Source organism: Accipiter gentilis, chromosome 26 (assembly GCF_929443795.1).
Source record: "Accipiter gentilis chromosome 26, bAccGen1.1, whole genome shotgun sequence".
In the NCBI taxonomy this organism is placed as follows: domain Eukaryota; kingdom Metazoa; phylum Chordata; class Aves; order Accipitriformes; family Accipitridae; genus Astur; species Astur gentilis.
The window spans coordinates 3,063,632-3,082,842 of NC_064905.1; the positions used below are offsets into that span (position 1 = coordinate 3,063,632).

General features: G+C 48.6%; 2 protein-coding genes across 7 annotated transcripts in view; one reads left to right on the top strand and one right to left on the bottom strand.

Moving 5' to 3' along the window:
• FBXW11 (F-box and WD repeat domain containing 11) overlaps positions 1 to 2,716 on the top strand; it is a 77,882-nt gene extending 75,166 nt beyond the window's left edge. For all 6 annotated transcript variants that reach the window (XM_049829447.1, XM_049829449.1, XM_049829451.1 and 3 more), the window contains one exon: positions 203 to 2,716. The gene's annotated coding sequence lies outside the window, so the exon portion shown is untranslated. The remainder of the gene's footprint in view (positions 1 to 202) is intronic.
• The window catches only part of MATR3 (matrin 3), a 1,017,354-nt gene that overhangs the window by 576,805 nt on the left and 421,338 nt on the right, over positions 1 to 19,211 (bottom strand). The gene's annotated exons all lie outside the window — the stretch shown is intronic.

Consider the following 19,211-nt stretch of genomic DNA (forward strand, 5'->3'; position numbering starts at 1 on the left):
TCTAGCACAGAGGGAAGTATTTAATGGCAAGCACCCCCTTAATGGGTTGCGTAAGGGTTGCAGTCCTTGCAGGTATTTTGCCGTTTTACTTTCAGCCTGGAGTGCAAAAGATGGCATGGGCCTAACCTCCTCCGGATGTCTCCAAAGGTTGCTTTTTGATTTGTATCTTCTGTCAATTCAGCTTGTCTTTTGTCTTTTTCAGGGTTTCACAGTCTTGAACTACTGGATTTTTGGCTACTACATGCCTGAAGATGTTGATTGACAGCTAAAGTCAGAATTGGTTCTAGATGCTGTGTAGATGCAAAGCAGCACAATTCTATATCTAAATTTCTTAATCTTTCCTGCTCTCAGTGGTCGTCTTTGAGTTTACTACAAATTCACTGACTTCGAGTAGATGAATTTCAGAAGCCTATCCTTCCCTGCAATGAGAAATCCAAAGCTTCACATGTAAATTGTCCGTAGAAACTGAACTCTGATGGCTTGTTTTTCAGAAATAAATCGGAAGTCAAGAAAGGACTTGGCCTAATTTATATTGCTTTGCACTTTTGTCTGACTTTAAACAAAAAACATTCTCCAATGAAATTTGGGTGCCAAACACATGCCCAGAATGTACAGAGCTTTGCTTTCAAAGTCACCATTGTCCTTTAGACTTTACTCTCATGACAGATTCAGAGCCTGTTTTGTTTGATAGGAGTGTACGTTGGACTCTTAGAAATATTTCTGAATTGCTCAGTAATATTTTTGGATTACAGTTTACTTGTTTCTGCACCAATAATTTCTTTTAAATTAAAGATTACCTGTAATTCAGGCTAGGTTATCTAAACTAGTTGTATAGCACTGTCTTTTCCTTTAAACTGTGCTCTGTACTACAGCCGTCCTACGCTTCCTAATGTTTGGTATAGTAAAACCTTTCCATGTGTGCTTGCCTCATTTCAAATACTGTATAAGCATGTAGATATGATGTACATAACAGTGTAACCTCCAGGTGCTAGGAGTCAGGATCTCCTGACACTACACACAATGTGGTAGCACTTGGCAGCAGGATGTTCTAACTACTGGCACTGTAGGGGTTAATATGAGTTACCTAGACATTTTCTCTGCAAAAGGAGGTTTTCAGTATTCATTAGGATTTTTTTTAATGGGAACTACATATTTTAAAATGTAATTTCTAAACTTTTTAAAAATTAAAAAATGTTTAATTTATGTTCTGTATCTTATATTTTTGTGCCGCAGTATTTACAGATGTCTTTCTTTTAACACCAGTAGGTCCTCACAAACGCCTACTGATGTCCTTCTTTAGCATTAGTTTGGCTGCTCAATGGAGAAGATGCCATGGGCCAAAGCTAAATTTATTTATGTTTGATTTGTAACACTTCCTTACGGTGGAGTGGAGGTCCCTTCAAGTCAATGCTGTGGTTACCATGCTGATTACCATGCTAATTACCGTGCTAGTTTTCTTTTCCATAGCTATCAGCTGTGACCATGTTGCAATGCCCTGGTCATGGTTCCTCTTCGTTAGCATGTTTTTTTTAGGAAGTCTTGGTAGTTTCCTCTTATGTTGTCATAGTCTCCCCTCTAATTTATGTGGTCATATAAATGCTACTGCATTTTTCTGATGTCAGAGTAAGACATGGATAAATGCAAACGTGAATATTTTATTTGCATTACTCGTGTGACTACGCCTGTCAGTGGCTTTTCTTCAGTGCTTCAGTCAAGCTCAGCGTGAAATCCGCCTGTTTTCCTGGGGAAGATGCGTGCTGGCACAGAAATGTATTGTCATTCCTTTGATCCTTTGTACGTCGTGTATTTTTTGTCCTCTGGCAGCACTTTCTTGGGTTTGCATTTTTCCCTTGTACAATCAGAAAGGTTAGGGGACGTCCAGTTGCTGAGGGATCGCTCCCACGTTACCGGCGGGACAGCCGTGGTTAGACGCATTGTTTCTGTGTCAGGCGAATTCAGAGAAAGCGTACGTCAAGGCGTTACCGAACCGTTACAGAAGTGCGACTAAAGGTTTTCTCCTCTTCACCCTTCATATTGAGAGAGGTGTTGGGATCAGTGTTTAAGTTAAACTCCCATTTACGTGTTACTACAACAATATTTATTTCATCAAGATGACCGAATGTGATGAAGTACAGAAGATTAAAAACATGCTCCTAAGCGTCCGTAAGATCACTTTTTGGTAAGCTTGACAGTAGTTCGTGAAAGTGTCTTATTTTACCCTTCCCATCTAATAGCTTTAATATTAAACTGTTTAAAAAGAAAAATCTGTTGCAGCCCTGAAGAAAAAGGTATTTGTTTCCGAAGAACGGAGTCCTTTTTTAAAATGCATGTGTAAGATTTAAATTCATGTTTTTCCTTGGGAGATAATGGTATTTGAACATGCAGTCTAAACTTCTTTGTGCTTTGTGTAACATAGCAGTGGACTTTTGTGATTGGCACCCAAGGAACTTGACTCCTGGGATTAATGGTAGTGATCCTGGCTGCACTCTGGACTTTGTTTTGCTAACCATAATTGAGCAACTGTACTTTACTGCTATATTAATGTTTCAAAGCACTGGGATAGTCTAATTCTAACTTGTAATTATGTTTGCCAATTATCTGTTTGGAAAGTTGGTGTATGAACAGCTTCTTGAAACTGTTAAATTGTACAGATATGGTTCATGATCTAAAGCTTTGTACTGTGGAATGTGCTTAATAAAAAAAAGTTTGAACTTAATTTGTCAAATAAATGGATAAGTAATGTCATCTAACCAAACGTCGGTATTACGCATTAGTTAATGCAAGCTCAGCGCGCAGTTACGCTGACTCGGAGCTCGTGTTGGTAAGAGTTTGTGTTGGGCGCCGGTGCCGGCAGCGCTGACCCAGCGGGTGCCTTTCCCGGCTCGTTCGGCAGCACCCAATGTAAGGCACACGGCTACTGGGCCAAAGCATTTTGAGTCCAAAAGGGCTCTGCAGTGGCCCAGCTGCATGCTTTGGCACAGGTCCGTGCAGTTCTGAGATGGATTTTTACCCTGCCGTTTGTTACAGTGCGTACTCTGGGAGGATGCAGTGAATAACAGAGCTGAGGTAGTTCATCCGTCTCGGAGGCACTTAATTCCTCCGCTTTGCCATAGCCCTTCCATGTCACGCGTCAGCAGAGACATCACAAGAATTTTTTCTGACTTTATAGAATAGAATATAGATAGAATATATTAGATAGAATAATAGATAGAATAGAATTTTTAAAATATTACCCATTTCCGTGGTTGCTAAAGCAATCTGTGTTCATGCCCTGAGCCCTGTGCAGATAAACGGTCTTCCAGTGCTAGCTCTGTCTCAAGAAGAACTTTTTCTTGGGTTTTTTTTTTGGCTCACGTGCACTGACTAGTGAGAATAAGTGATTCAAAGTTCTTGTCTTTGGTTTCTGTCCCCTGGTCTTCTGTCAATAGTTTTATTTGTGAATTGAGTTCGCTTTTAAACCGTTTGAGAAGCTGCTGCTGCATGGTTACTGAGTTGCTCCAGTTCATTTCTGAGCCATCAGACCAGAAGTGATTGACGGTGTGGATCCTCTGGCGCAGCCTCATGCCATTAGCGTGGGGGGACTGGTCAGGATCTTGCTGGCTTGTCAAGGTCCAGGTATGAGGGCAGTGGGGGTGAAAATGTCTTGTTAAATCATTGTGCTTCAGCCAACTTTGTATGCCCACCACAGGGCTCACCATTGATCTCTTGAAAGTGTTGGTTTTTGGTAAGGTATTTGTTGGAAGCACTAGCCTGAAATGTTTTCAAAGGTGCTACAAACTCTGTGGTAAGAATCTGAGCAAAGTTCTGGCTAAGTATTGGCAAATTCAGTCTTCAGAATATCTCTCTAAATGTAGATTACTTTTTAGTCTCCTTGGCCTGCTGTGACACTGGATAATAATTTTCAAAGCAACATTGCTGCTGCTGAGATTGTAGCTGCACTTCAGTGAGAGGAGAGAAAGTAAAACCTCATCTATTTTCTGCTAGAAGTGCACTGTAAAAAGTGAAGCCCTGCCGAACCAGTTAAAGGGGTTGTGAATGTCCTGCTGAATCTTGTTATCCAAATAAGCCATAGAAGCTCTGTGATACGTCTGCTAAAATCTGGAGTATAAACTTTGAGGTCAAACTTTAAAATTCCATCTCACCTGGGTGGCCTTTGGTTTTGGTTGGTTTGTTGGGTTTTTTCCCTTGCAGTTGTTAGCCTATTTAACAATCATCTCTTAATTCCCACCAGAGAACCTCACTATGAAGTTGCGGAGGCACCTCTCGGCCGGGTGCTCCCACCCATCCTGGTGTGGTCTGGGGCCCCTTTTCCCTCTTCCCTCTCCCCAAAGGCTGGGAGCGGTACGCTGCCCCGGGCACCGTGGAACCCTGCTGCTGCCAAACGCCCTGAGAGCTGCGGGCAAGGCGGGCAGATGTGGGGAGCATCTGGCCCCCGTTAAGGAGAGGCCATGGGGTGTTCTCAGGTTGCAAGGTATGAGGTAGATTTGGCCATTAACCGTCGAGTGGGTTTTGGGGTTTACCCCGCTTGTTGCCTTACCCCGCCGTACAGCAGCCCGTGGCTTCGCGCTGTGTCATTACCTGATGCTCTGGGGAGTGGGGAGCTGGGGGACCCCAGGCTGCTGTCAGTCCTCATTGCTGATCGCTTTTGGGAACCGGGCAACGGGAAAGGGTTTGTGCTGTGAAATGAGGTGATGGGGCGGGGGGAGGTCCCTCAGTGCCTTGTGCTGGGGGGGAGGGAGGTTCTCATCGGGAGCTGTGTCGCTGTCCTGATTTGTGCTGTGTGTTAGTTTATCTTCCGGGCACCGTGGGTTTGCTTGCTTCAGCACAGCTGTGGGCCGTGTGTGTCAAGAGGATTGGAGAGGACAAGTGCTCAACAGAGAATGACATTATTTTTTGTGAGATTCTTTTAAAATTCATCTCTGAAGGTATTCTGCAGTGGGCTGTGCTGTTATACTCGAGCTGTGACTTTCAGGCAAGGTTTGATGTCGGTGGCTCCCCTGGCTCTGGTTATCCCACCGGAGCGTGGTTCTCCAGCCTCATCTGTCACCCAAAGAAGGCGGCTGCCCATCCATCACTGCTAGGACGGGTTGCTATTGCATGTCTGTGTGTGCTGGGAAGTCGCTTTTGGCTTTTCCACCATGTCAGCACTGTGAGGCAACAGCTTCACGACAAACCTGCTGCCTGGAGAAAGGCTCTTCTTAAACTGGGTTCAGCTCAGCCCAGGCTGGCTGGCGAGGTTGGAGCTGCGTTGATGAGTTTCACTGGGTACACATGCACTGCACTGCAGTCAAATTAATCGGTGGAAAGCGTGATGGAAGGAGGCAGTTGGAGGGTAGTGGGATGGGTGCTTATGGGCTGAGCAGATGTTTGGGCTGGATACTACAAACTGTCCAGTCCTGAGCTTTCTCCTTGGTGCGGAGCTGAGCACTTCAGGTCCACATTTTTGCTTGACTTTGCTGAATCTCTCCTCTGCTGCAGCATGTTTTTTCTTCCCAGATGCATACTCTTCATTTACCTCTGCTTCTCACCATTTCCTGAAACTTTTTTTTTTTTTTGGTTTCTCTGAGCAACTGTGAGATGGCCAAGACGGGAGCAGGGAGTGTGAGCAGAACTGCAGGGACTGTGGGAAGGAGGGTGGTGGGGGCCCTTGGGAAAACTTGCAAAGACAGGATAGCTGGCAGGGACTGGGGTGCACAGGGAGCACTTGGGATGCAGAGGAGCACCTTGCCTTCCCGTCCTGTGTGAGCCCAGTCATGTTTCTGTGGAGGCTGACTGTGCCAGACCTCCTGCGGCAGAGCAGGACCTGCCAGGGAGGGCAGCGGTTCCAGGGAACGGGGGTTTCGGTGTTCGCTCTTGCCTGGCTCGGCTGGAGAGGCTGCCCAGCACAGTCCTGCAGCTCACGCAGGGCAGACACCAAATCTCTTTGCTAGGCTGGAACTGGGAGCTTTTAATCAGGCTTGTAATGTGGTATGAAGGTAACAGGCCTGTCCCGAAGCCTTTCCAGTTCCTGGTGTAAGCTGGAGAGTAAACGACATGTCTTTCTGGAATAGATCTTTCTGGCTACGTATGTATGGATGGCTCCATAAGCTGCCCGCTTACAACACGTAAGGTACGAGGTATCACCTCGTCCTGAATAGCGTAAGGATTGTCATAAGTCATAACAAAGTTTTGCTAACTAAATACTTTCTTAAAAATACTGTTACAGCTATTGTTTCCTCCAAGGTTAACTGTCTGCCAAGCTCTGCCCCCCTTGTCCTGCTTACTGCCCGGAGCTCTGGTGCCCGCTCAGCCAGACAGAGGGACGGCTGAGCTGCTCTTTGGCTCCGGCCAGGGCTGCGAGCTCGGCCCGGCATCCACCTCCCCTCTCAAGATGTCTTGCTCCATCTTGCCTCAGTGCCGTTTGCTGGGGCTTTTATGCAATTGTCGGCAGCGAGGTGACTCTGGAAGCACTTGCCCAGCTCTGAATAACCATTTCGAAGGGTCTGTCGTCTTATGGGCTGAATTAAGCAAGCACCTGAAATGACTTGTTGGCCTTTCTTCCCGAAGCTTTACAGCAAGGTGTGCAGACACGCGTGCAGGGAGCACTACAAAGCCTTCCTGTGCCAAAAGCATCAGCAGATCTTATTCCTCTGCCCTTCAGGGGAGCAGGGATGAGCCTCTGGGGCTGTAAGTGCCCTGGTGAGAGCAAAACGATTTGGGTCAGGGTAGAGCAAACTTCCTTCGGTACACAGAGGTGAACCTGCCCTGGAGCCCTGCTGTGTGCGGGTGCAACATGCTTCAAATGTGTCTGTAACCACAGTCTCCCCAGGCAGGGCTTTGGTGGCTGTTTTCTCGCTTGTTCCTAGTTTTGAGCTCACGCTTTCATGGGTTTGCTGGTTTAAGTCCACTCCCTGGGTCGAGGGGCTGCGACTTTCAGAGCCATGGGGGTGGTATGGGGCAAGGCAGCCACATGGGCAGAGCTTGGGAGAATTTGGGGGGATGGAGATGTTCGCTGTCACTGTCCCTGGCTTCCCAGGAAGGCAAAAGGAGGAGCTGAGTTCAGGGGTGACGTGCTCCTGGTCCTCCTTGCTGCCGAGCAAGGCAACTGCCGAGTTTGATGCCAGTCTGAGGGTTTTTGGGGTTTTGTAGCACCGTTTGCAGCGATGGAGGCTCAACTCTGTGAGCCGGCTGCGCGCCACGGTCAGGGCTGTGCCGCAGGCAGCGGGCTCTCTCAGTCTGGCCCAGCGTCCGCTGCAGAAAGCCCTTCCCACCCTGCCTGGGGCTGCCTGCAGGCTGGTGCGGGGGCAGCGCAGACCCGTCCCTTCCCCGCTGCCCTGCTGGCCCTGGGTGTTGCTGCTGGCACCTGGGAAGGGTGCTGAGCACCGGTGCCCTCCTGTGAGTCTGCGCCTCCCTCGAAGCAGCTGGGGGCTGTGGGGAGGAGGGTTGGGGTGCGGGGCATCACGTAGGGGTGCTCTGGCTCTGCCGTGGCTCTGCACGTTGCAGAGGCCATGTGCCATTGGGGGCTCTGGTCTTAATTACAGAGATGAGAAAATGACAGGTGATAGGTTAAAAGATAACAGCAACCCAGGTAGATACGGAAGAGGGCAGGTGCTGAGCCGAGCTGTTGGCCCCTCTGCCGAGGACAAGCAGCAGCGGGGGGATGCTGCGCTGAAACCCCAGCAAACGGCACAGCGGGCTGTGGGGAGGAGCGAGGGGATGCGGTGGGCGTCCTCCAAAAGCCGCAGCTCAACGTGGCCCAGCTCCTAGAAGGAATCTCAGTTCTGTCCCTTGTACAGGCCATCCGAGGAAAGTTTTAGAAATTGTTCTGGGGATCAGGTGGAAACAGTCGCGGAGGTGCTCGGAGCAAGGGTAACCAGCATTGCGCTGGGGAAGGAGGTGGCAGTACGTGTCCACTCCAACCCAGGCCCACAAACCAGAGCTGCTGGGGGCAAAACGTTGTTTTACGCTCAACCTCTTCACGACTGAGGCAGTGTGTTGGCTAGTAATTAGGTCTTAAACACACCAGGGGGTGGCAACAGGAAAGCTGGTGCTGAGTACATGGGCGCTCGTGACACGCTCTGAGGGCTCAGGACGCTATAGGGGACCAGGACCTGTGACTGGCTGTTTGCAGCACTCTGGTCCAGTGAAGTCTGTGGTGTCCCTGTGGTTTGAGCTGGTTTCCACACGTGGGTGCTTCCTGCTGGCTGCACGGGGCCATTAATTGCGTCAGGGACCGCCTCGTCCTGGTCTCTTTCCCCATCTCCGTAGCAGGAGCTTTGCTGCCTCTTTTCCAAGGGATGTCCCTTTTGCATCGCCACGGGTGGGGGTTTTCCCTCCATCCTTCAGAGCTCCTTCACCCCCAATATCCACCCCGCCTGTGCCTCCACCATGACCTCATCCCCAGCACCCTCTGGCGCCGCAAAATTGCAGGGCCAAGCCCTGCCAGGGTCTGCTGGGGATGGCGGCACGGCTGTGCATCTCTAGCGGCTGCAGCTCGGAGGTGGTGGGTCCCTGCGCTTGGCACCCACCGCCTCACCTGGTCGGAGGGGTGGGTGCTGCCGGCCCTGCCCGCGCCCCTGCCCACAGGAGGCGGCCGCTGCTCTCCCCTTCCACGAGCCGCTCAGCTGCAACACGGAGCCGCTGCTTACACGAGTCAAAAGCCTCCGGGAGGATCGGAAACAGCAACTTCCCCTTCTGGAGAAGCACGAGGGGTGTATATTTTCGGACGTTTATTCTTAGTACTTGCTGGAAAGGCTCCATGAACAGCAGTGGCCGCATGTGCCAACGGGAGGAGAAGGTGGCTGGGGGGCGAGCGCCTGCTCCCGGGAGATGTTTTCCCTCTGGACGCGGAGAACAAACTGCGAAAGGTTCCTGCAGCGTCTTTATGGATCCGCTGCGCAGGCGGCCGTCGCTCGGCTCCGGCACGCTCCTGCGAGATGCGTCAGTGCAGGAGCGGCGTCCCTCGTGTCTGGCCGCGCAGTCGGGGCGGCTGGGCTGCCCCGAGCCAGGAACTGCCCCAGCCTCTGCTAGCCAGGGCGGTGAGGCAGCCCCTGGGTGGGTGGCCCCTTTTTTTATCTGGAGACAGGCTCTTGGGCTGAAGTAGAAACAGCTTTCCTTGTCTGAATGATTTGAAGAATCGCAATTTCATCTTTTCCTTGGCACAGGCCAGTGCAAATAAAGTGAGATGCATCTGTATCTCTTGACTGGGTTTTTTTTTCCACAGTTGAAAATGTCATATTTTCTTTTCCTCCTTTTTTTTTTTCCCTTGAAGGACCCCTTTGAAGATTTTGCTTTTGATTTCTGAACATATTGTGCTCAGAGGAAAAGATTGCTTTTTATTTCTGGAAGTCTTTTGCCGAGACAGGCTGGCATTTCCACATTGGAGGAGCGGGTGAGCTGGGGACCAGGGGCTTTGGCTTTGCTGGATGAGCCTCTCGGCCAGGCAGGCAATGGACGAAGGGGTGGTGCCTGCCCTTTCAGCTGGAGAACGCCACGGGGTGCCCGCAGAGCCACCTCAGTAGTAAAGGCTTCTCCTGAGCTGGCGCACCCCTCCAGCAGAGCCTCCACCAAAAGGAAAGGTGTGTTCTCCACAGCCAAATCTCTGCCTTGAATAGAAGAGGCCAAAGGTAAACCGAGGCACCAGGCTTCTGCATCCAAAACCAGCAGTGCTTTGGGGCGTGTGGAGCAGGGGAGGGCTCTGTTTCTCCCCACTGCTGGCAGGTCCCGGCTCTGGCTGCACAGCCACGGCTCACCCGGTGCCACGTACGACGCAGCCTCTGACGACCCACAAGGAATTACTCGGTCACATCCTCACCTGATCTAGGGAGAACCCTGAATTCTTGCTAGAACAAAGAGTTGCGAACAAAAAAGAGGAGCGTTGTGCTCGGCTGTGGTGTGTTTTTCCAGGTTTTCTCTCCTACTGCCATCAGATTTACCTCCTCTACGTTCAATTAAGTTGCTCTTTCACCTTGAATCCTTGGGTTTCTTGTTAGAAATGTGAGCTTCTCTAGAGCATCTCTGGAGAGCAGGTATTGAGCTGTGGGATGCACAGCGCTCAGCCAAGTGCCCTGGGTTTTTCCCAGGTGGTGGTCAGTCCTAGATTTGATGGAGCCTCCTGGGACTCAAGGTTTTGGGATGCTCTGAGCATCTCATTGTTTTTTAATAGCTTTACTGAAATTAATCTGTTGCTAAGGAAGTTAACTTACAGGAAATATGTTTCTCTAGTATGGTTGGTGAAATCCTTGTGTCTTTTATTAAAAAAAAACCTAAGCAAACAAAAACCAAAGAAAAGCTGTAGAGAGATTTTTGGAATTTGAATCTTTCAGCTGGAAGGAAATCGCTGGACTGGTGGAGCCAGTGCCTTCATGCAACTCCTTAGGCTGCACCTTTCAGCCTAGAGAGGCTGAGTTTCCCACGGGAGCCACCTGCTTAATGTCAAAAGCAAGTTACAGGACTGACTTCTCAGTGCTTTTCCAAGAGAGTGAGTCCAGATTCATGCCCTTGGCATCTGTATTTTTACAGCACCAACCACAATATCCCATTGGATCAAGATCAAGGCCTTAGTCCTTATTTTCAAGGTGTGTAACGGTCTGGGCTATGGATTTCTGACAGCCAAAAGCCTGAATTAAACAACATGGCATCACTGGCAACGTGGATGGGCAGAGCACATCTGTGCAAGACATGGACCTTCCTCTGCACTGCACTGAGAGCCTCAGGACCTACAGCACTCAGGACCAACCTCTCCTTAAAAAAAGAGCATAGGAATAACGCAAAAAATAAATTCAGGAAAGGTCCTCTTCTCCACCCCCCTCCAACAGTGCTTTTCCTAAAAACCCCAGGCCAGACCCAATCTACAGCAGCCCTCCCTCAAACGTACCAGCAGAGGTGGAGAGAAAAAGCATCGTGTGCCAGACACAAGCCACGTTGCTTAGAGCACCATTGAAACAGGCTGCGATCATCACTGCAGTTTAAAACCCACCCTTGGGGATGCTAAAACTGCATTTTGGTTGCTCTGTCATGGCTTGATGGGTTTTTCTTGTGATCCAGGCCCAGCCTGCCGAGGACACGGCTGTGCTCTGCATCAATGGCAGGTTTTATGGCTGCCCCGTGCAGTGTTGGACGCCGTGTTCCTGCAGCCTCGCTGTGCCCTTGCTCTGGAGTGGGGGGGGGGGGGGGGGGGGGGGGGGCTGGAGCATTCATTGGCTTTTCCAAGCTCCAGCTTTTCCCTGGATACTTTAGAAGCATTTGTGCTATGCTCTGTGGTACTGAAACAGGATGCGAGTCAGTTGTTAATCACTTACATACCAGGAAAAAATACCGCTATGGGAGGCAGTGTCTTCATGGTAGTGCTGTATGCCTTCTACAGAAATGCTTTTTATTTTCTAATATAATGGGAATTCAGGACATAAGATGACAAAGATCAGCAGTAATTACCCAAATCTATAGCTAACATCCTCGTTGAAGATGTAGTTGGGGCTGAGTCCAGGTACTGTAGCAGGATGAAGGCCTTATTTGAACCTAGCCCTCTCTTGATTTAGTTGTATCAGCTCACTCGGTTTCCCTGGGTGTTCCCACGATCAGTAAATATGTGGTATGTGCCCACTAAAAGCTGTTAGCACTGGCTGAAATAGTTAATTTTCACTGTTAGAAGACTTTCCTTCCATTATAGCATTTAGATCTTTTTTTTTTTTTTAATATTCTAAATAGTAATATAACAAGTCAAAATTACCGCTGAACCGAGGAGAGATTCCACAGAATTTTCAACGTGGTTTATGCATCACTGCACAACATAATTGGATGTATCCAATTAGGCATTAGAAATTTTTTTGTCTTCTCTTTCATAATGACTTAACGCTGCTCCACTGCCTTGCCTGAGCACCATCAGTGCTGTGGGAACGGTATTTAGTTACGGCTGCATCTGGAAAGGTTTGGAGTTCGACCACCCTCTCTCCCCATATCATCTTTCTTACTGTCTGATCGTGGCTGTAAACCTGGAGCAGCCCTCATGAGCGGGTAATCCAGCCATGTCAGAGGAATGCAGGTTCTTCTTGTCTGTGGGATTTCTGGTATCAGCGCAACGAAGCTTCTTGCCAGCAGATGAACGCGATGATCTTGCAGGTCTTTCCTGTCTAAACACGACGTCTCTGATGAGTTTTGCATGTGGCTGCACTCTTCACCCTGCAGTGTGCTTGTCTGCATTGCGGCGGCTCCTCGGAGGTGGTGTGGGGGGAATTGATTGAGAAAAGGATCTTGGAGTACTCAACACACGCATCGTCGACTCCAAATCCCCTGGGCTGGTTTGGCAAGCGATAGGCAAAGACATCCTGCCGGCTCCTCCCCAGCGCTTGTAGGCATCCGTTTATCTCGGCACATGCTCCTGGCTAGCTCGCAAACCCTTGTCGCACTTTACAGCAGATGCCACGAGACTCAAGCTGTGAAAGGAAAAGTCCAAACCACCAGCATTTGGATTGAAATGCAAACATTTCCCTCTTGAACAGGATCGCGCTGAGTGAGGAAGAGAGGCGCGGGGCAGTGGCCAGGGTGGTGGTGCCCCAAACCTCTGCTTCCCCTTGGGCGGGAGACAAAATGGCTTACTGGGTTTGCATGTGGACCCTCGGTTTTAGAGAGACGCAGGCGTAGATGGGCAGGTAGGTCTTGGTGCACGGTCAGGCTGTGATCTGCCGAGGACCCTTCGTACTCCCTGATCCCATCCTGCTCCTCCTTGGCACAGTACCCCATCCCTCTTGCAGCCCCTCTCCATTTGGTCCTGGCCTGCAGACAAAAGAGGGGTGCGGAGGGGGCGTGGGGATGGGAAGAGCAGCAGAGCGGCAGGGTGAGGAGCAGCCCCGTGGTCTGCCACAAGCAGTGGTGGCAGGGAAAGTTTGCTTTGCAGAGATGCCTTGTCTGTCCCGGTTCCACCACTTTCTTAGAGAAGCCAACATGGATCTTGCTCAGCACCTTCTGGATGAAGGCAGCAATGGACAGCCACAGTGACGGGCAGGGGGGCAGCTCTTTGCATTGTGAGCTAAATCTGATCTGTGGGAACCCATCTGGTGGTCCCAGGGCATCCAAGGCAGGGATGGATGTACAACAGCGGGGCCCTGAGGTTCAAAGCCCATCACTGACCGTCCCTGTGCTGTGGTGGTTGTGCCTATCTGGGCTGCGAAGACCAGCTTTGTGACCATGAGACTCACAGCCTTCGTGGAGCCTGTCCGTCACGGGTGACCTCATTTCAAACACCGGGCCTCAGCTGCAGCTATGTTGACAGTGAGTTGTAAGACTTGCTTACACCATGCTGTTGGGGTCTATTTTCTCTTCAGAAAGAAGTGAGCTGTTGGGCTTAGCAAGGGAAGGGTGGAGAAAGCTATTGCCTCCTAGAACGATGGCTCTGGGGACAGACGCGACAGTGAAGAGTTGAAAATGCTGTCCCTGAGCTCTGCATTAAAGCTCATGCTCTGGGCTTGTGCGTGGAGCTGAACCGGCACTCCTGGTGCTCCCCATCTGCTCACATCTTACTTGGAAATGGAAGTCAGCAGAAGTTGGTGGAGGGACAGCAGTGGAGGGGGAAGGCACTCTTCAGCCTTCCTCCGACCTACCATTTTGGCTCTAGGACCTGGTACCTGTTGGCTGGGGAGCCCACCCAGGCACAGGGCAGGAGAGGGGCCATGCCCTCCAGTGTACGTCCCGTGGGAGCCTCAGCTGTGTCCTCAGGGAGGAGGTACCCCCTGCACAGACAAGCTGTCTTCAGCTGCGAGGTAAGGGCTCAGCTCTGCCAGGGGTTAGGTCTCTTCCCACCATAAGGCTGGTGCCCGCGGTGTCCAGACGCCACGGGCAGCAGCCCGTGCAGGCCAGGCAAAGTCGTGCCTCTGGCCAGGAGAGCCGAAGTGGGGCATGTTCAACAGGAGGGTGAGCCATCACACCCGCCTCGGCTTGGCTGTGGTGACGGGAAGCTGCTGAACACCAAACTCTCCTCCGGGATCAGGTTCTGCCCGCACATGACATGAGTGATGCTCCACAGCATCTTGAACCCACTAGAAACTGCATGCTGCCGTGAACATTCGTTGGGATGGATACAGATGAGTATGAAGCACTGGAGGGCAGTGAAGAGACGACCTTCTCTTCAACGGTGGTTGCCGCCTCTGTGCCTGGTGTATGGATGTGCTTCAGAAGCGAAGTTCAGACCAAAAGCCAAGCATCCCGGGAGCCACCTGAGCGCAGCCACCTCCGTGTTGCCGGTCCAGAGAGACCCTGTGGAGGACAGACGATGCTTTGCTCGCTAATCGCGTTTCAGGACATATAATCCTTACTTCACACTTTTTCCCAGACAATATCTTTCCATATAATCTTAATGATTCCTGCTGCAATAACAAATAGGCAGCCCTGAGAATAACTTCACACTTAATTGCTCGTGCCAAGAATCTCACCACTTGGCCCTTCTTTGGGTGTTTTCCCTCCAATCCATCTGCACAAACAGAAGTGGGCCAGTTCTGTGCCTCAGGAATGAGGAGATAAAAAGGCAATAATTTATTTTTCCACCAAAGCTAGAAGTATTTTATAGAATTTGCTCAAGTTTTTGTTTCAGGAAATTTCATCATGTCTCCAGGAAAAAAAGCGCCTAATTGGCCTCAGATTTTCTAACTCCCTTTCCATTTTTGTAATATGAGGAGGTCTAGGTCATCTCAAGGTCACTGCAGTTAGTGTTGCTTTAGTGCACCTCTGTGGATACCTCGTTTCTGCAGCAGTTTTTGCCTTTAAAAACAGCCCTAGCCTGCTGCTGTAACAGCCACTTTGGCAACCATTTGAATTCCTTCAGCATATGGAAATATTTTTTAAAACACATACCAGTGTATGCTGCTTATAGGTGAAATTCTCCATCAGAAACGGAGCAAATGCATCTAAGCTATTTGAATGTTGTTGTAAAAAAAAAAAAGAGTAAATCCCTCAGCTGTTAACAGAAAGTGGCCATTTCCCATTATCTAGACTGGAATCTTAGTTAATGTCAAAATAAAATGCTGGTGGTTATCAAATTAATAAAAATGTTTTGCTTGGGAAAAATTTAATTTTACCACCCTCCCAAGACTTCCTGCTGTCTTAACGTGTTGGTTTACATAGCTTCAGCTGGTGAGTTCATTCCAGCCTGGGTTTAGCTTGATTTCTCTGATCTATCTCAGCAAAGCTGTGGACTCCAAATCTTTTATCTTAGAAAAAATTGTTATGTGGTATCTTGAAAATGGAGCAAATGCTGAGTCTGTATATGCTGTAGAAACATAGTTCAAAAAAAGAAGTGTGTGTACCTGAATGACCAGATTTTTGCAAACAGGTAAGGCCAAAAAAGGATGGGAGAAAGGAGGTACTATCCCTCTTCATTGCTACAGAGCTGCGGCACAGAAGAAAAGACCAGTTTAAATCTTGGATAAAGTATGTGGCTAGATCACCACGTCGCGTTAACCTCTGTGCCGACGCTGCCTGCAGCAAGGCTTTCCTTTGGACATCATCATCTTAGGCCGGAGTTACTGGGTGGTTCAGCCATACATTTAAAGCAAAGCTGATGTATTCTACGTGTACTCCCACGTTGTCTCCATCTGGTTTTGTCTCTTCAGGCTGCTGGTGTCAAAAACTGGCAAAAATTTGCAAATTCACATACAAAAGGCCCAAATGCAAGCGAAAATTGGAGGGGAGAGCCTGGGCAGGCATGGTGAGGGAGAAGACGCTACAATGAAGATGTGCTTCCTAATCCCATAGGCAACACGACCTTTTGCATTTTCTAGCGATGCTGAGGACAGACAAACTGCCTGGCTCTGGGAGAGAAAAGATAAACTGAGAGAAATGGGCAGTGTGTTCCTTAGTGGTCTGCCACAGCAGCAGCCCTGGTGCTTCTTCTCAAGCATTGGAAAGGCTTGGTGGAAATATGGAGCAGCTCAACGAGCGGCTGCTGAACTAAGAGGCTGGGAAAGGACCTTAGATGATGGTAATGCTATGCTAGGGAGTTTAACTATAAGCAGGATTTGGAAAAAGATTGGTGTTGAAGTGGTTGTGTTCCCATGGGAGATTTTTTTTTTTAGGTAAGCATGTGGTTAAGCAGAGTGCCAGGCTGGATCCCGGTACTGAGGTATCTGTGTATATATTTGTCAAAAACAAGAGGAGATCCTGCGCTGCAGTTTGGATCTCTTGCTGGAGATGCACTGTTCCTCACTTCTTTCCGGCTCTGATTTCGGGTTGCGCCTCGCAGTCACTCTGGAAATGTGACAAAGGCACAGGTTTGGAGTGTGTGCGAGTGTGCATTGTTTCTCTTGAAAAAATACTGTCTTTTCACTAGCAGCATCGTTACTGCTCTGTGAAAAAGCTACTGTGTGCCCACTGCCAGTGATGCCTTAAGAGAAAGCTGTACTGGCCTGAAAGGCAAGAGAGGTCAAACTTTGCTTTGCTAAAGATCACATTTCAGCAAACGGAAAGGCCATAAATGCCTGCACTGGTTGCCTTGACAGGGGTTGGAAAGAGAATTGGAACGGAGGGAGAAAAATCATATATTCAGGGCGAGAGCAGCAATGGAAGCAATACCAAAATTAGCCCTGCATGACCAGCAAGGCAAAATAGTGATGCTGAAGAATGAATTAACTTTTCCTTCAAAGCCACGCTTACAGGGCCTGGTTTGCTGCAGAGACAGATTGCGGCAGGCATGGGATTAGCAGATGCTTAAGCTAATTTGCACACCGTGACAAGCGTGATAATGCTGTCACGTGCAAGCATGTGCTTGCTCACATGCCCTCCTCGTAGCACCTTGTGCTTTGAAGTTCCTTTGGGAGATCAGTGAGTAGGACGTGGGCCTTCCAGAACAGAGGGAGCAGAGGAAATACACGTGCTGTTTTCTTCTGTAAGAAAAATGTTCTTGCTCCTGTTACTGGGCAAGAAAACAGACAAGATGCCCTCCTGAGTGTTCCTCTGGGTGTATCTGCTAGGCTGCATGGAGTCCCTAAACATGGATATTTGCAGTTTTGAATCTGCATATATGAACTGGTTTCTCACTTGTACTGTATGTGTCTGTTCTGTACTGCTCCTTCTGAATATTTACATATCTGAGGTCTTTTTACTTTGCATAATCCTGGGGGAAAATATTAAGCCTGCAGGCATTTGCACTAGAAATGTCATTTTAGATATGTCGGGGCCCTGTTTAACACAATTGTGGGATATAAAGTTGTGGACAAAATGCCCTAAATTGCTCAGTGACATTTTGTTGTAATGACAAGCAATACCATCAAACAAGTACAACAAAGACCTGCCTGGGCAGATTGGTTGGTTGGGTTTTTTCCCTGTGGTTCTTTTGGAGTGCATAGTTATTTTGCATAGATGCAAGAGGGAAAGCGAACACAGATACTGTATTTGGCTAATTAACCTTAGAGCAGCCTAATTTCTTGAAAAAAATGCTTCAGAGCAGACTTATTCATGGCTTTATGTGAATCATTTCACTCGCCCACAACAGGACCTTGATCTTGCTTAGGGGCCCTTATTCCACAGCCATATACAAAGCAAAATTTTGTAGCTGTTATTCCAGGTCTTAAGTTCTCTCTCTCACGACCAGACACATGGCCTAATATCTGTTGGCAAGCTGGGAATACAAAATGAAACACCATTATATATGATCTATTTACAGCTGTATATGTGCTGGTGCTGATCCATCTGTGTTTCAGGCCATGTGCCACTTGGGGTATAGTGGGAGGGAAGCCCATTTAGAAAACAAGTTTGCAGAGCAATGCATTTCTACTGATGATGATCTTGGATAAGATCTTTCGACCTCAAGGTTTCATTTTTCTCCTGCATCTGATGACCACTGTGAGACAATAGCAAGCCTGAGCCAGGTTATTAGCTTTGAATGGTTAGTTCCAACAGAGTTCAGCCCTCATTTAGGGACCAAGTTGGACGGCTGGGTTTTCAAAAGGGCTTTCTACGTCTGGTATCACATGCTTTTGAAAATCTGAGCTGTGTCCAGGGCTGAAGTGAAGCAAAGCTTTTGGAAATTGTGCCCCACTTGTGGCTGTTGAGAGGTCTGAATCCTGCATGGCAATAAAATCAAGTGTCCTTCCAGGTGGTGTGGGACCCTCGTACCCAGCTGGTTTTCTGGTGAGCATATCATGGTTTGTTTGCACCTTCTGCTTCATCCTTACCATGTTTTGCCGTATTAGGCAAATAATAGAACTGGCAAAGATGTCGGTAACGAATACCATATTTTTTTTCTGTTGATGAGTTTCCTGCAAACACACATTTCTAAGAGTCTGCTAGTCAGAGCTGGCTGAACACTCCATACAGACGTATTTCAGCTTGCAGAGTGTTGGTGAATTATTTGCCGTGACTAGCCTTTGGCTATTTACTGTGAGTTATGCAGAGTGAGTGATTAATCATGTACGTTGGGTGCTTTTGTTTTGTTTTGCTTTTTCACTCCATGACCGGATAACTGAAACAAGAGGAGTGAAATGAGGAAATTCAAGTTGCCACATAAAGACTTCCAGCATGAATGCTAGAGCCAACACACATTCATGTGAGAGCTGGCGAGACTTTTACTTCTTCCACTACCTCTGTGACATTTTGGCAATTCCTGAGCCCATTGCTGAGCTTTTAACTCGTCCCATGTGACACAATCCAAATATGCTGGGCCATGCTCCTTCTCAGTTACTGCAGTGATAGAACCGTTGTCCAGATGATATTCCTCTTTAAGGAAAATCAATATTTTTTTGTGCAGGAACTTCATGGACTGGATATGTGTCCTTTTTGCTCAGCCAATGCTGCGGTGCGGTGTGAGAAGAGCATCAGCATTCATGTGAACAACAGGGCCATCAGAGTTCAAGGTAAATGGGGACACAACCCTAAGACAAGTTTTATTTTAGCTTATTCTGAGATAGTTCAAGGTCACCTGTGCCAAACCAGTGGCTTTAATTCTCCATCTTTGAGGAGAATTCAGCACAAACCCAGCCTGATTTCCAGTAATAAAATCCCCAGCAGGAGCAGGGTTATGTTGATTAGGAAGTCTGTGTTGTTGTATGGGCTGACAGCATGAGAACTCTTCTCAGCTGAGACCCTTTGCTTGTCCCAGTCACATGCAGACTGGTGCCTGCTCTGCTTTGGCTGAGCTTGGAGTAAGCAAAGTGGCTTGTCAAATGGGAAAATTTGGGCACTGGGTGGGGACTGGTTTGAGCTGAAACATTACTTGTGCATACAATATGAAAGCTACTGATTTAAAGCAT